Consider the following 13,191-nt stretch of genomic DNA (forward strand, 5'->3'; position numbering starts at 1 on the left):
AAAAGAAGGTGGTCCCAGAGAACTGCTTTCAGGGGGAAATGGCTCCGAGAGGTTATAAATAGAGTGTAATGTGAGCTGGGGGCTGGCTTAGGAGCCCAGGGCTGACCACATGCAAACTCCCTCCAAAACTCCGGCTCAGTCAGCGCCACCGTGCTCTCTCATTTCCAGTTCCCAATTGCTGGCAGGACAGGAGCAGCAGCCCCACGCCCTTTTCTGCCCTGGGAGCTTCCACGACAGCTAGTGGTGAGCCCAGAACTTCAGTCACTCAGGGCCACCGCGATCTGTCCCATAGGTTCCCATGGCCAGACGCAGAGGCGCTTGGCTACTCTAAGCCAGCTCCCAGTGCCTCTGACTCTGACTGTTCTTGGAACGTAGAGTTTAAGCCTTGGTTGGGGTTGGGGTCACCTGCAGGCGCTCCCTGCCTACACCCTGACCTTGCAGATCATAGAGAACTTACTAGAGTTCAAGAGAAGGGAAAGAGCTGAAGCAAACTCCGAGGCCACTCGCAGTTCCCGCGCCCAGGGCACATTACATTTTTCTCCTTTTAAGTGTCTGAGGATAGATTGTTAGAAAACTCCGCGCCAGGTTGTGGGACTGTGCACAAAGGATAGCACAGAGCTACTCTGAGTGCGTTAGGGAGAGCTATCCACTGGGCTGTGAGTGAAGCAGAGGTGGATGCAGGTTCTGGCGCCTTGGCGGCACACACGTGTCGCTCCAAGTGCCGTCCCCTTCCTTCTTTTTCTGACCATCCTCCCACCCCTACATCTCTTTGCCGGTCCAGTTCGCTCAATTTCCTCATCATTAGCTCACGGTGAAAGTTTTTTGGGGTCAGGAACAACCCGAAGAAATGTCAAACGAGCAAGTTATACTTGCTCCCAGCATCGCCCTTCCTAGCCTGGCCCTACAGGAGCCAATTCACAGCCCCCTCCTATCCTTTGAGAAATGAAATCTCTCTTTAGTTTAGGCGCTGTTCTTTGCATACATTCCGTTCCTAGCCACCTTGCTGTTTTAAGCAGATAGCAAACTTAACATTCCCTCAGAGTTGACCCTGCTATGACGGCTCATTTCCCCCAGGTTTACAGCCTTTGCTCTTGGAAATGAACTCCAGGACGTGCCACCAGTGAATTTGTGAGACCGGGGTTGGGGTGGACTCAGCCATTAGCTTAGCTGGCCACAGAGTCTACTGGAGGTCCTGTCTTTAACCCACAACAAGCTTTGGAGAATGAGCTGCAGGAAAGCCTGGTCCTGTGTGTGAAGTGTCTACCAGGAGGATGTGTACAGTAGCCCACTGTGTTTAGGGCTTGGAGTGTGCCAGTATGGTTAACTGCCGTATGTTTATTGTCTAGGTGACCAGAAGATGATGGCCAAGTCTTTGAAATTGCTAATGGGATTAATGAGTACAACAACCTGAACTAGGCATCTGGTTTAAATTAGGAAAAGGTATTGATTAATTTTGGAGGAGTGTCCTCAAGGCAGAACCCTTCCCTCTGCGGGTCCTCTGGCATCTTCAGTGTGTTGCCCTTTATTTTAAGAGGTTCTCCAGAAAAGGGATTTCCAAACAAACTTTAACATCCGTGTGAAAAGCCGAATTGTTTTTCACTACTTAGAGATGGGGTGGAGTGGGGGTTGATCAGGAATTCCAAGATTTGTAAGCACTGCTTTCTTTAACGGAAATTGAGCCCTATTTTGAGGGAAATTAGTTTTGCAGACTTCGTTAGGGGGAAAAAAAAAGAACCTAAAACTTTTGTTCACCAGCTGCTCAACTTTTCAGTCTGAGGCTGAGGTGGAACCTGCAGCAGCAAGTCTTTGACGGTAAGGTTCTTTGCCTGTAATTTGGGAATCTAATCCTGAAAGGGGGCGCTGAGCATTCTTGGGGTGCGTGGCTGCTAAGAGCTTTATATATAGGAAGGATGGCTTCCGAACTTAAAACATAAGTCTATTTCTTCTGCCACTACCCACAACCTTGGCTTTTTAAGAATTACAAAAGAGAGTGGGAAACATATCCCTCATATAAGATCGGAATATATTTTTATTTTTTTGCTTTTTATGGTTTCAATATGCGCTCTGATATTAAACCTAGACGTATAAAATTCAATGACAAATTTCCTCCCTATACTCCCTTAGTCTCTCAATAGATCCTGGGTTCTGAAAGTATTCAGGTTTTATTCAAACTGGAATTTGGGCAGTTCCTGTAATAAACATAATAAAAATATGTATAGTGTAAGATCCCTCAACTGAAAGCATTGTAAGAAGTGCCAGACAGGACTGACAAAAACATACTTCATCTGTAGACACTGGTTAACCATTGAAGTCTTTTCAATGTGTTTTCTATAAACTACAGCTAAATTATTAGTAAATTTCATTATTAGTAAATGAAATTAGGATGTTGCAGGTAAGAGTAACTAGCAAAAATAAAGTTTGAATCCTGTAGAGGCTGGCATTTGGTGAGCCTGCCCAGTGGCTGTACTGGCTCCCTCCCCCACCCTTCATTCACTACATCATACAGATGTTAACAGCATGTCCAGAAATTGCTCTACGACCTTCCTCAGTCAGTTTTCCTCTGGAAATATGAGGTCAGTAATCTGGGAAAGAAGAGGAAAACAAGTTATAAAAGGAAGAAACAGCTTCCAAAGGCATGCATTTGCAGGACACTATCAAGAAAGGTCTTTTAACTTGAAGGCACAAAACATGAAATATTCCCAAGAATGATGAAGTTCAGATTTCTAATATAAATTATAATACAAGCAAAATGTCATGGAAAAGGAAAAGAGTGTTAAAAAGCAAACGAAGCTAAGACTCACTACTTTCAAAATTAAATATGGCTATCAAAGTTTCATAACATTTAAATACTACTAACTATTCCTATACTAATTAAATATACCAACTAACTATCTCTCAAAAATTTGGCTTTCTTAGAGCATTTACAATGATATAGAATTTTTATTTTTGTATCCTAAGCTATGATTTTTAGGTTTTAGTGTGGCAACAACAGAAAGAAAATACAGCTCTTTAACTAGCTCTTTTAATATTTGGACTTTATGTAATCCAATGATTAATATGACTTTTCAGTAACAATGTGAATTGTAAAAATTCTAACAATCAATCTATGTCATTTGAGCTATAATATTTATATAAATATATAAACATATATTTCAATATTTCACACATGCACTGTTATGTCAGCATAAAGAGAAAATATACAGGTGTGATATCAATGCATGCATTTCAGGGTATAGGAAATGTTTAGCTCTTGTGGAGATACATAACCATAACTAAACAACCATTAGAAGCCTTAACACTAAGTATGTCTGTCATTGTTCGGTCTGACTAAACAGCATGAAAGTCAACACTAGAAACATATTTTTAAAAATAGAATCTTTTATTTAAAGAACGATGGAACTGATTTAATTTTATTTACAGATTCACGGTGAGTTGTTTGAGGGGTGATGAGAATTAACATTAAATCCCAGAAATTTTTTTCTTCTCATTGTTCATGGTATATATAATATCCGAGGTTTTGATGATTAAACTGAAAATGAAGATTGGCTCAGACACTTATTTCTTATAGAAATGCCATCGGTGCTGCATCCCCTCAAGAATCACTATTATGTCCTCTACCTGATTTGAAATTAAGGTTTTAAAAAATATATTATAGTATTCTAAACACTTGATGGCAGCTTAAATGATTTATTACATAATCCATTTCAGTTAAATAAGAAATTATCTTTCTCCAGGTATTATGAATTACAAAATTTAAGGGACAAATTTACTATATCTGGTCTTTATCTAGACTTTTAAAAATGTTAATGTTTTTGTGTTATTTTAACTGACATTTTATAATAGTAACAATTATTGTAAATTATTACTAAATTATGATTAATAAATTATAGCTCTGCCTAAGGCCATGAGACATGCACACACATCTATACATAAAATATATGCATATAATTATTATGTATTTAAAATATATATATTTGAAATATATTTATATATGTACAAATATGTATTTATATTTGAAACCTAGAACATTTGAAAAAGTAGTGTTCTGAAAGACAGCATGATTAATGAAGTTATGCTTAAAAGATTTTATTAGAAATTCAAATCATATTTGATCAGTCTAGCCATGAATCCAATCACTTTCCACCCTTAAGTATTTTATGAAATTTACAGAGCATTCTGCCTTAATTTCTGGAGATAATAAAAATTGGGAAGATCTGAAAAGTATCCTAAATTTTAAAAAGCTTCAAACTAGAATGCTTTTTGTACATATGTTTTAAAACCAGGCTTGTCTGACAGTTAACTTATAATAATGAAAATAAAAATAATTATACTTGTATATATTTTCATCTCTATAGTCATCATCTATGCTATTCTGTTAAAATGGAGACTTTTAAAATGTTATGGTTAAAAATTGCTTTATTTCCATATCTAAATGTAGACTGTAGAGCCATTAGTATAAGACAGTTCTGGAATACCATGCGTATTTATCATTAAAACAATAACTATTTTATTTCTCTGAACGATTTAAGAGAACTGAACATTTAATTCCTCTTATGTAGTAAAGGCAATGCGGCCTTTATACTTTTAAATATACTGAATTGAGAATGAGTTCGTAAATCTCAGAAAACAAAAATTCTATTGAAATGTAAGACTGGAATTCCAGGTAAAACAGTCTTCTGTCTGAGACTTCCATCTTTAAGAGTCTGGCATGACTAATGCAATTTTGGCACCAGTATAGGTTATTCTTCTGTTTTTTGTTTTTATACTTCATCAATTTGTAGAATATTCTTAAGTTACTCTCTCACTTAGAGCTTGGTTTATGAATCAAATCACTGAAATCTGTGCTTTAGCCGTATAAATATAGTTCCACTCAGATATTTAATGCTCACTCTAAGTTTATATTAAGAGGCTCAATACCGCGCATAAACTGGTTTTCATAGATGCCATTATTTTTATTTATAGGCATAAAACAAAAGGTTGTACATTCATGTTCCAAATGAAATGGGAAGTAAAGGCCAAGTACACAATTTATTTTAAAACAATTTCTAAGACTTTAATGTTAGTTCTTTTCTTGGTCTTAAAGCTTTAAAATTACTTTCATAAAAGACTCAGAATATTGTTTGAGTCAATTTCCAAATCAAAATTATCTCAAACAAGAATGAAAATGATAAAATGACTACTGCTCACTTGTGGGTAAGTTCAGTAGATACCAACAACAAAGGAGAAATGTGTGGAGCATCTCCCAAATTAACAAGTCAAATAAACTTAATTTATAGAGAAATAGTTTTATATTTACATATATATGAGGTTGTGAATTGTATGTGATAGTTATAAAATCCCTAAGTATACCTTCTTTTAAAAGGAATTAAAAATTAATTAGAATGTTTTTTATTTCATCATCAACATTATCATCATTCCCTCTCTGTATGTTTACACACACACACACACTCACATTTGATAGACATAATAATGATAAAATACTCCTCTTATGAGAATGATTACATAAATATAATGAGAAAGCTGGAAGAAGACATGAACAGTGCTTAGTCATGTTCAATCTCTGGAATGTCTGCAGTTTTGAAAGATCACCTTCCATTTTATAAGTCTGTGGATTCAAACTCATTATCATCAAATATTTTTGGTCAAAATGTAATGTGTTTGTAGAGATGATTTTTGTTTTGTTAGAATACTAATATGTGAAAAGGAAAAAGCAGCATTTCAATAGTCGTCACAGTCTGAGTAAGTTGTCTGCAGTTTAGATGACTTCCAGACTCCAAGTTGACCTCACCAGGCACAGGGGCCCAATAAAGTACCCAGGAAAAGGGATGTCTCTGGAACAATGGTTAACAGCCATTTTTTAAATTCAAGTGCTAGCAACTGTAATCAAAATCTTAATAAAATTTAAATAAAAATTCCTGAGTATTTAGACTACAGAAGACCCCATTGGTGTCCACTCTACAGGTTCTTGCCCAATAATCTTCAAGTAAACCAATAATACCTAAATTACAGGACCCCATGTTAATTGAGCTTTGTAATTTTTAGGTTTCAGTAATAGAAACCACTAAAGACTAAAAACCTGAGTATAACTGAATAAATCAGTACATTCTAGTAATAAATAATAATAATAAAATATAGTAACATTTACCACTCACACTAACAGTGGCCTTCATGAGTGTGAGTAATCTAACAGTTCTCTCCTGTTTAAAATACATGTAGTGATCTGCACCATTTTTTTTTGCAGATAAATTATTAAAGATGGCCAACTATAGTGACTGCAGTAAAGCTACTGTTACCCACCTGTGATATAAAAAACAAATCAATGTTAAATTAAGCAACCATAAGTATAATTTAATACTATAGCACCTGTATTAACCCAAAACCTATAAGACCTGCTCTTTTCTGCTCCTGATGCTTCAACTCTACAAGTTTTGTTCTGAGTCAGCTCTTGCACACTATCTGAAGTAATTCCTGATGTAATTTGATCTAAGTCAAAAGCTGAGTCCTTTTAGAAATTAAGATCATAGCCACTCAAGTGTTTTTTCTCTTTGCTGATATATTTTTTTCCCTTAACTTATTTATTTATACACTTTACTTCCAGATTACAGTTCCCTCTTTCCTCTTCTCCCAATCCCACCCTAATTCTAATAACGCTCCTCCCTGCATTCTTCCCTCTCCTTCTCCTCTAGGAAGGGAAGATCCCCACAGTTACAAACCTGTTGTTCTACATCACTTCAGAGCAAGTCTAGGCCATCCTCTCCCACTGAGGCCAGATAGGGCAGCCCATATAAGGAAAAACGATCCAAAGAGAGGCAGCAGTATCAGAGTCAGCCACTGCTCCAATTGTTAGGGGTACCACATGGAGATCATTCTGCACATCTGCTACATATGTGTAGGGGGCCTAGGTCGAGTCCATGCATGCTCTTTGGTTGGTTGTTCAATCTCTGTGAATCTCCATGGCTCCAGGTTAGTTGACTCTGTAGGTATTGTAGTGCCTTTGACCCCTCCAGTTCTCTCGGTCCTTCCTCCCACTCTTCCACTAGACTTCCTGAGCCCTGCCTAATGCTTGCAAGTGGGTCTCTGCCTCTGTTTCCATCAGCTGATGGATGCTCTGAAACTCTGAAACATCTCAGGCACAAGCCAGAGACCTAGGACAAGAAAGATTTCAAGGAGTCTATGGGGGTGACCCTAGCTGAGACTCCTAACCACATAATTTAGGTCCTGAGTTTGTTGTTAGGTATCATTTTCTACTTTTTTCAATATCATTAAATGCTTGTCAGTACAGGCATGAATGTCCTATGTATACAACCATTTATTGCAACAGCAATTGGTAAATCATTTTCATCTAGCATAAGTGACAGATAAATAAGTAACGGTTAAAATAATATAATGTGCTAGCAATCTCAATGATAAAAACTTGCCAAATACTCATCTCAGGTGATAGAGACCCATTTCAATCTCTCTACATAGCATTTTTGATAACTTAACAAGTCTCTACTTCTCCTTTCCCTTAGGAAACACATCAAGTAAAGAATATTCTCAACTGAACCTCTTTCTTATTCACTAGCGCCATCTTTCTTTCCACTGCCAATATTATTAATTAATTTCAGGGCTTCATTCTCCTTTCTTGAAATACATGGGAGTCCCATTAAGCTTTCTTACTTAAGGTTGTCTTTCATCTTGAGGAATAGAACTGAGACTTGTTTGAATCTTAGCTCTAACACTTTCTAATTTTGTAGCTATATTCATTTCAACACAAATGAATATTATCATAAATGAAGCTAACAATGTTGTAAAATGTGCATATTATGATGAGCAGTATAAGCTCAGCTAATACTGAATAAGTGTAGCTTTCGCATTGATCTGCACTGTCAAATACAGGCACATGTAGGGACTAAGCACTTGGAGCAATTTAGCATTGTAAATGAAGACTTCCTATAAGATAAACTGCCCCTTTGACTATGCCCCTTGTCTTACAGAGCTTTCCAGTTCCATGAGGTCCCATTTATTATTGGTGATCTTATTGCATGAGTTGTTGCTGTTCTCTTCAGGAAGTTGTTTTCTGTGCCCATGTCTTGAAGGCTGTACCTCTAATTTCTTTTCTCTCTGTTTTAGAGTATCTTGTTTTATGTTGGAGTCTTTGTTCTATTTGGACTTGAGTTTTGTGCAGTGTGATAGATATGAATCTATTTGCATCTTCTACACATAAACATTTACTTAGACCAGCAACATTTGCTGAAGATACTTTTTTTTCTTTCATTGTATAATTCTGGCTTATTTCTCAAAAATCAAATGTTCATAGCTGTATGGGTTTACTTTAGGGTCTTCAATTCAATTTCATTGATCAACCTGCCTATTTTTATGACAATACTATGTGTATTTTTATTAATACTGCTCTGTAGCACAGCTTGAAAACAAGGATGGTGATACCTCCATCTAGAGCATTCATAAACTCCATCCAAAAGGGTTGTTTTTGTTTTGTTTTGTTTTGTTTTGTTTTGTTGTATAGAATTGTTTTTAGATATCCTGGGGCTTTTATGTTTGTTGTATTTTCTTTTCCATTTGAAGCTGAGTATTGTTTTTAAAACTTCTTGTGTTCTTATGTTGGAAATTTGGTGGTTATTACATTGAAACTATAGATTGTTTTTGGTAAGATGGTCATTTTTACTATGTTATTCTTATAGATCAGGGAGCATGGGAGATCTTTCCATCTTTCTATACTCTCTTCAATTTCTTTCTTCATGGACTTGAAGTTCTTGTCATATAGGTTTTTCACTAGCTTGGTTAAAGTTACACTAAGATATTTCATATTATTTGTGGCTATTATGAAGGGTATTATTTACCTAATCTTTTCCTCAGCCTGTTTATCATTTGTATATCGGAGGGCTACTATAGTTAATATTGTATCCAGCCACTTTGCTGAACATATTTTTTAGCTGTAGGAGTTTCCTGGTAGAATGTTTGGGATTGCTTATGTATACTGTCATATCATCTCAAGCCGTGAAACTAGACATCAACAAACCAAATAACCCCATTGAAATGAGGTGCAGATATAAACAGAGAATTCTCAACAAAGGCATCTCTAATGGCTAAGGAGAACTTAATGAAATAACATCCTCAGTCATTGGGGAAATGCAAATCAAAGCAATCCTGAGATTCCATTTTATTCCAGTTAGAAAGGGTAAGATCAAAAACTCAAGTGACAGTTCATGCTGGTGAGGATATGGATCAAGACGAATGTTTATCCATTGCTGGTGGGAGTGTAAAATTGTACAATCACTTTGGAAGTCAATTTGGTAGTTTCTCAGAAAACTGATTAATTCTACCTTAAGCCCTAACTATTACCACTCCTAAACATAAACTCAAAAGATATTTCACCACGCCACAAGGACTCTTGCTCAGCTGTGTTCATAGCAGCTTTATTAGTAATAGCCAGAAACTAGAAACAACCTAATTGACCCTGCATTGAAGAATGGATAAAGATATTGTGGTACATCTACACAATGGAATATTACTCAGTGATTAAAAACTATGACATAATGAAATTTTCAGGCAAATGGATGGAACTAGGAAAAATCACCCTGAATGAGGCAACTTTGACCTAGAAAAAGAAATATGGTATAGACTCACTTATAAGTGGATATTAGCCATAAAGTACAGGTTAATCATGCTATAGTCCACAGACCCAAAGATGTTATCTCATGTAATCATGTAAGACTTCCAGTGGTGGGATTAGGACACCAACCCAGCCATAAAATTTTCAACCCCAAAATGATCCTGCTTACAAAATATGCAGGGGTAATGATGTAGTAGAAATTGAGGGAATGACCAAACAATGACTGGCCCAGCTTGAGACCCATGCCATGAGAGTGAGCACTCCCTTCATACCATTAATGATGTTCTTCTATACTTGCAGAAAGGACCTTAGCAGAACTGTAATCAGAGAGACTATACCCAACAACTGATGGAAACAGATGCAGAGACCCATACCCAAATACTAGGTTGGACTCAGGAGTCTCATGGAAGAGTAGGAGGAAGGTTTGATGGAGACACAGGGGTCAAGGATATCAGAAGAAAACCTACAGAATCAATTAACCTAGGCCCATAGGGACTCACAGAGAATGAACTGCCAGCCAGAGAGCTTGCATAGGACAGACTTAGGCCCTCTGCACACATCTAACAGTTAAGGAATTTGGTCTTTTAGTAGGACTCCTAATGGTGAAAGTAGGGGCTATCTCTGACTTTGCTGCCTTTCTTTGGATTTCTTTCCCCTAACTGAGCTATCTTATATATCCTCAATAAAAGATGATGAACCTAGTCTTACTGTAACTTGATATGCCAAGGTGGGTTGATATCCATGAGAGACCTCTCTTTTTCTGAGGAGAAATGGAGAAGAAGAAAGGAAAAAAAGTGGAGGTGGCTGGGGAATGTCAGAGGGAAAGAAAGGGAGAGGAAGAAGGAGAACAAGCTGTGGTTTGAAGGTAAATAAATTAATAAAAATAAGATTAAATGCATCACAATCTTCAAATATTTCATGTGCAATTATTAACAATTTACACCGATATCATTGTAAAGTAGTCATTGATAGATACCATTAATTTAAACTATTGAAAACATATCATTAAAAATAAACTACTTTGTTTTTTACTTTCTTTGTGTAGCTACTGCTGTGTTTCATATGGTCTGTGTAGTTGACCTCATATTTTCCTCAGAGCTGAGTTAGAGAATGAGAGTGTTCATTTAATTTTTACCTCACTTATTCCTTTCTTTGCAAATAGGAACCAAATTACATATAGATCTGTCAAAATGATGTAAGACCTGAAATTGCTCTGTAAGTTGATCCTCTTTGACCCCCATGATTTGGAGCTTCACAGTATGGCACCACACCTGGAAACCTGCCGTGCAAGATCTCAAACAGGCACAGGAAATTCCTGGAACAGCAATGCATCCTAGTTGAAGACATCCAGTTATCCCTCTGTGAAATAGAAGCATCATTGTTAATTAACTGTTGATATGCTTGAAAGAGTTTGTTTGGCAGTGGTCTTGTGGAGGAAGGCAAACCAGGTGTATTTTTAGAATGCTGTAGACAATGCTGTCATAGTCAGTTAACTTCCACATCTTATTGCCTTAACAAATGTTTCCATTTTTAATCTTTTAAAATCTGGAGCACGATGGTTGACTTTCTAGACAGCTATTGATATTGTGGATTGTGGGTTAGTCATCTCAGCAAGACTCTCCAGGATGCCACAGGAAGGAGGGAATTAGAGAAGTGAAGGGTCACATACCTGGACTTATACATTTTAATCTAAAGACGACAAGTATCATTTCTGTTCACCAGACTATTACCAAAAAAAATTGTGGATACCTACAAATGGCCTTGAACATATTTTGGATTATACATACCTAGTGAAGCAAAAATATCTCCTTAAGGTTGGCCTTGACCACTCAATTTGCCTTCTAATACACAAAGATTACATGGTTAAAATATATTTCTTAAGCCTTCTTGCATCTTGTAATTGTATTTTCTCATGCAGATGCCCATGCACAGAAGGCAATAAATTACTCAACAGAGCACTTAGATCTATAGGGCTTCATGTTTAAGCTAGATTTTAGTATCCTTGTAGGTACTGATCACATCAATAACACTTGGCCACCACTACAGCTATAGTGACATTTTAACTTGGTCTAGCTTCAAGCTTTTGAGTTTGATTAGTTTCATGAATGTGGTTAGTAATTTTAAACCTAGTTTCCTGCTCTAAATTAAAGGTTCATTTCTGACTTCCATTGGAATCAAAACAACTGCATCCATATATATGAGGACATTTGGGTTCATTTTATCTACAAGCATCTACAGTTGAGTTGTAACTTCAATGTCTATTCATGCAAATCAGTGATTCTTTTGCAAATTGACTTTTTGTGAGTATCATACATTTTGTAATGGTTTGTATGATGTATTATATCAGAGCATAATATTAGAATGAAAGTACTTGTGATCATAACTATCATTACTCTACAGTTACAAAGCTTTGTACAAAAAAGAAGCTATAGTCTAAAATAGGCTCTATAAAAGTTTATGCATATTACATTTTATTTTTTTCATATTTATATTTATTCATTACACTTTATCCTACTTAACACTAACATCTTAAGAATGTCCTATCTAACACAGAGATGTAAATATTGAATGGGAAAAACTATATATTAATATAAAATATTATTTTAAAAATTTTAATAAAATATTCAGATACTAATTTTACACATATATGTATGCCTGTTCATCTATGTCTGTGTGTGCACTTGTATTGGCAAATGTGTATGTGTGTATATGTATGTGTGTAAGCCAGAAAAAAATATCTAGTGCCCTCCTCACTTATTGCCAACCTTATTTTATGAACATGGTCTCTCTCTCCAACCTGGAATTCAATCTGACAGGTTGGTTGTCTAGAAAACCTAAGGATCTAATTGTCTGAAGCTCGATGGCATTAAGATTACAAACATATGCCATTGCACTGGATGGTTGGGTAGGTGGGTGAGCACCCTCATAGAAACAGGGGTAGGGGGATGACATAGGGGGTTTCTTGGGGGGGAAACTGGGAAGGGGAATAACATTTGAAATGTAAATAAAGAAAATAGCCAATAAAAATTCAAAAAAAAAAAAAAAAAAAAAAAAAAGACCTGTGTGTTAGGGATTGAACTCAGGTCTTCACACTTGCATTGCAGTCTCTTGCAAGCAGCCTCATCCAGCCCCGTGCTGCATATTTCTTCCTTGAGTTTTCTAGTTTTTCCCAGATAAGAGTATAGTAAAAATACAAATGTAAAACTTAAGAATTTTGGATAACTGACAAAGACTAAATTCATTAATATTCATATTGGAGCATACCATGTGCCGCTAGAGGTATGAAATTATAAGAAAGAAACTATAAACCATTGTTTTCATAGAGTAAGTTAGTGTATTGGTTTGGATATGCTTGGCCCATGGGAAGTGCTACTATTAGGCGGTGTGGCTTTATTGAAGGAAGTGTGTAACTGTGTAGGTGGGCTTTGAGGGATCCAAGGGTTTAAGCTCTGCCCAGTGCAGAAGAATCAGTCTCTCTCCTGGCCACAGTTGGATCAAGATTCACAATTCTCAGCTCCTTTTATAGCACCATGTCTTCCTGACATTATGTTAATGGAATAAATCTCTGAAACTGTAAC

General features: G+C 36.4%; 1 long non-coding RNA gene across 1 annotated transcript; it reads left to right on the forward strand.

Moving 5' to 3' along the window:
* The first annotated feature begins 142 nt into the window (after nucleotides 1-142).
* On the forward strand, nucleotides 143-12,512 carry LOC143443859 (uncharacterized). The gene is made up of 4 exons (XR_013113176.1): nucleotides 143-243; nucleotides 1,347-1,812; nucleotides 9,914-10,478; nucleotides 10,776-12,512. It is a non-coding gene; the product is annotated as an uncharacterized LOC143443859 (long non-coding RNA).
* The last annotated feature ends 679 nt before the right edge of the window (nucleotides 12,513-13,191 follow it).

Source organism: Arvicanthis niloticus, chromosome 11, assembly GCF_011762505.2.
Source record: "Arvicanthis niloticus isolate mArvNil1 chromosome 11, mArvNil1.pat.X, whole genome shotgun sequence".
Taxonomy (NCBI): domain Eukaryota; kingdom Metazoa; phylum Chordata; class Mammalia; order Rodentia; family Muridae; genus Arvicanthis; species Arvicanthis niloticus.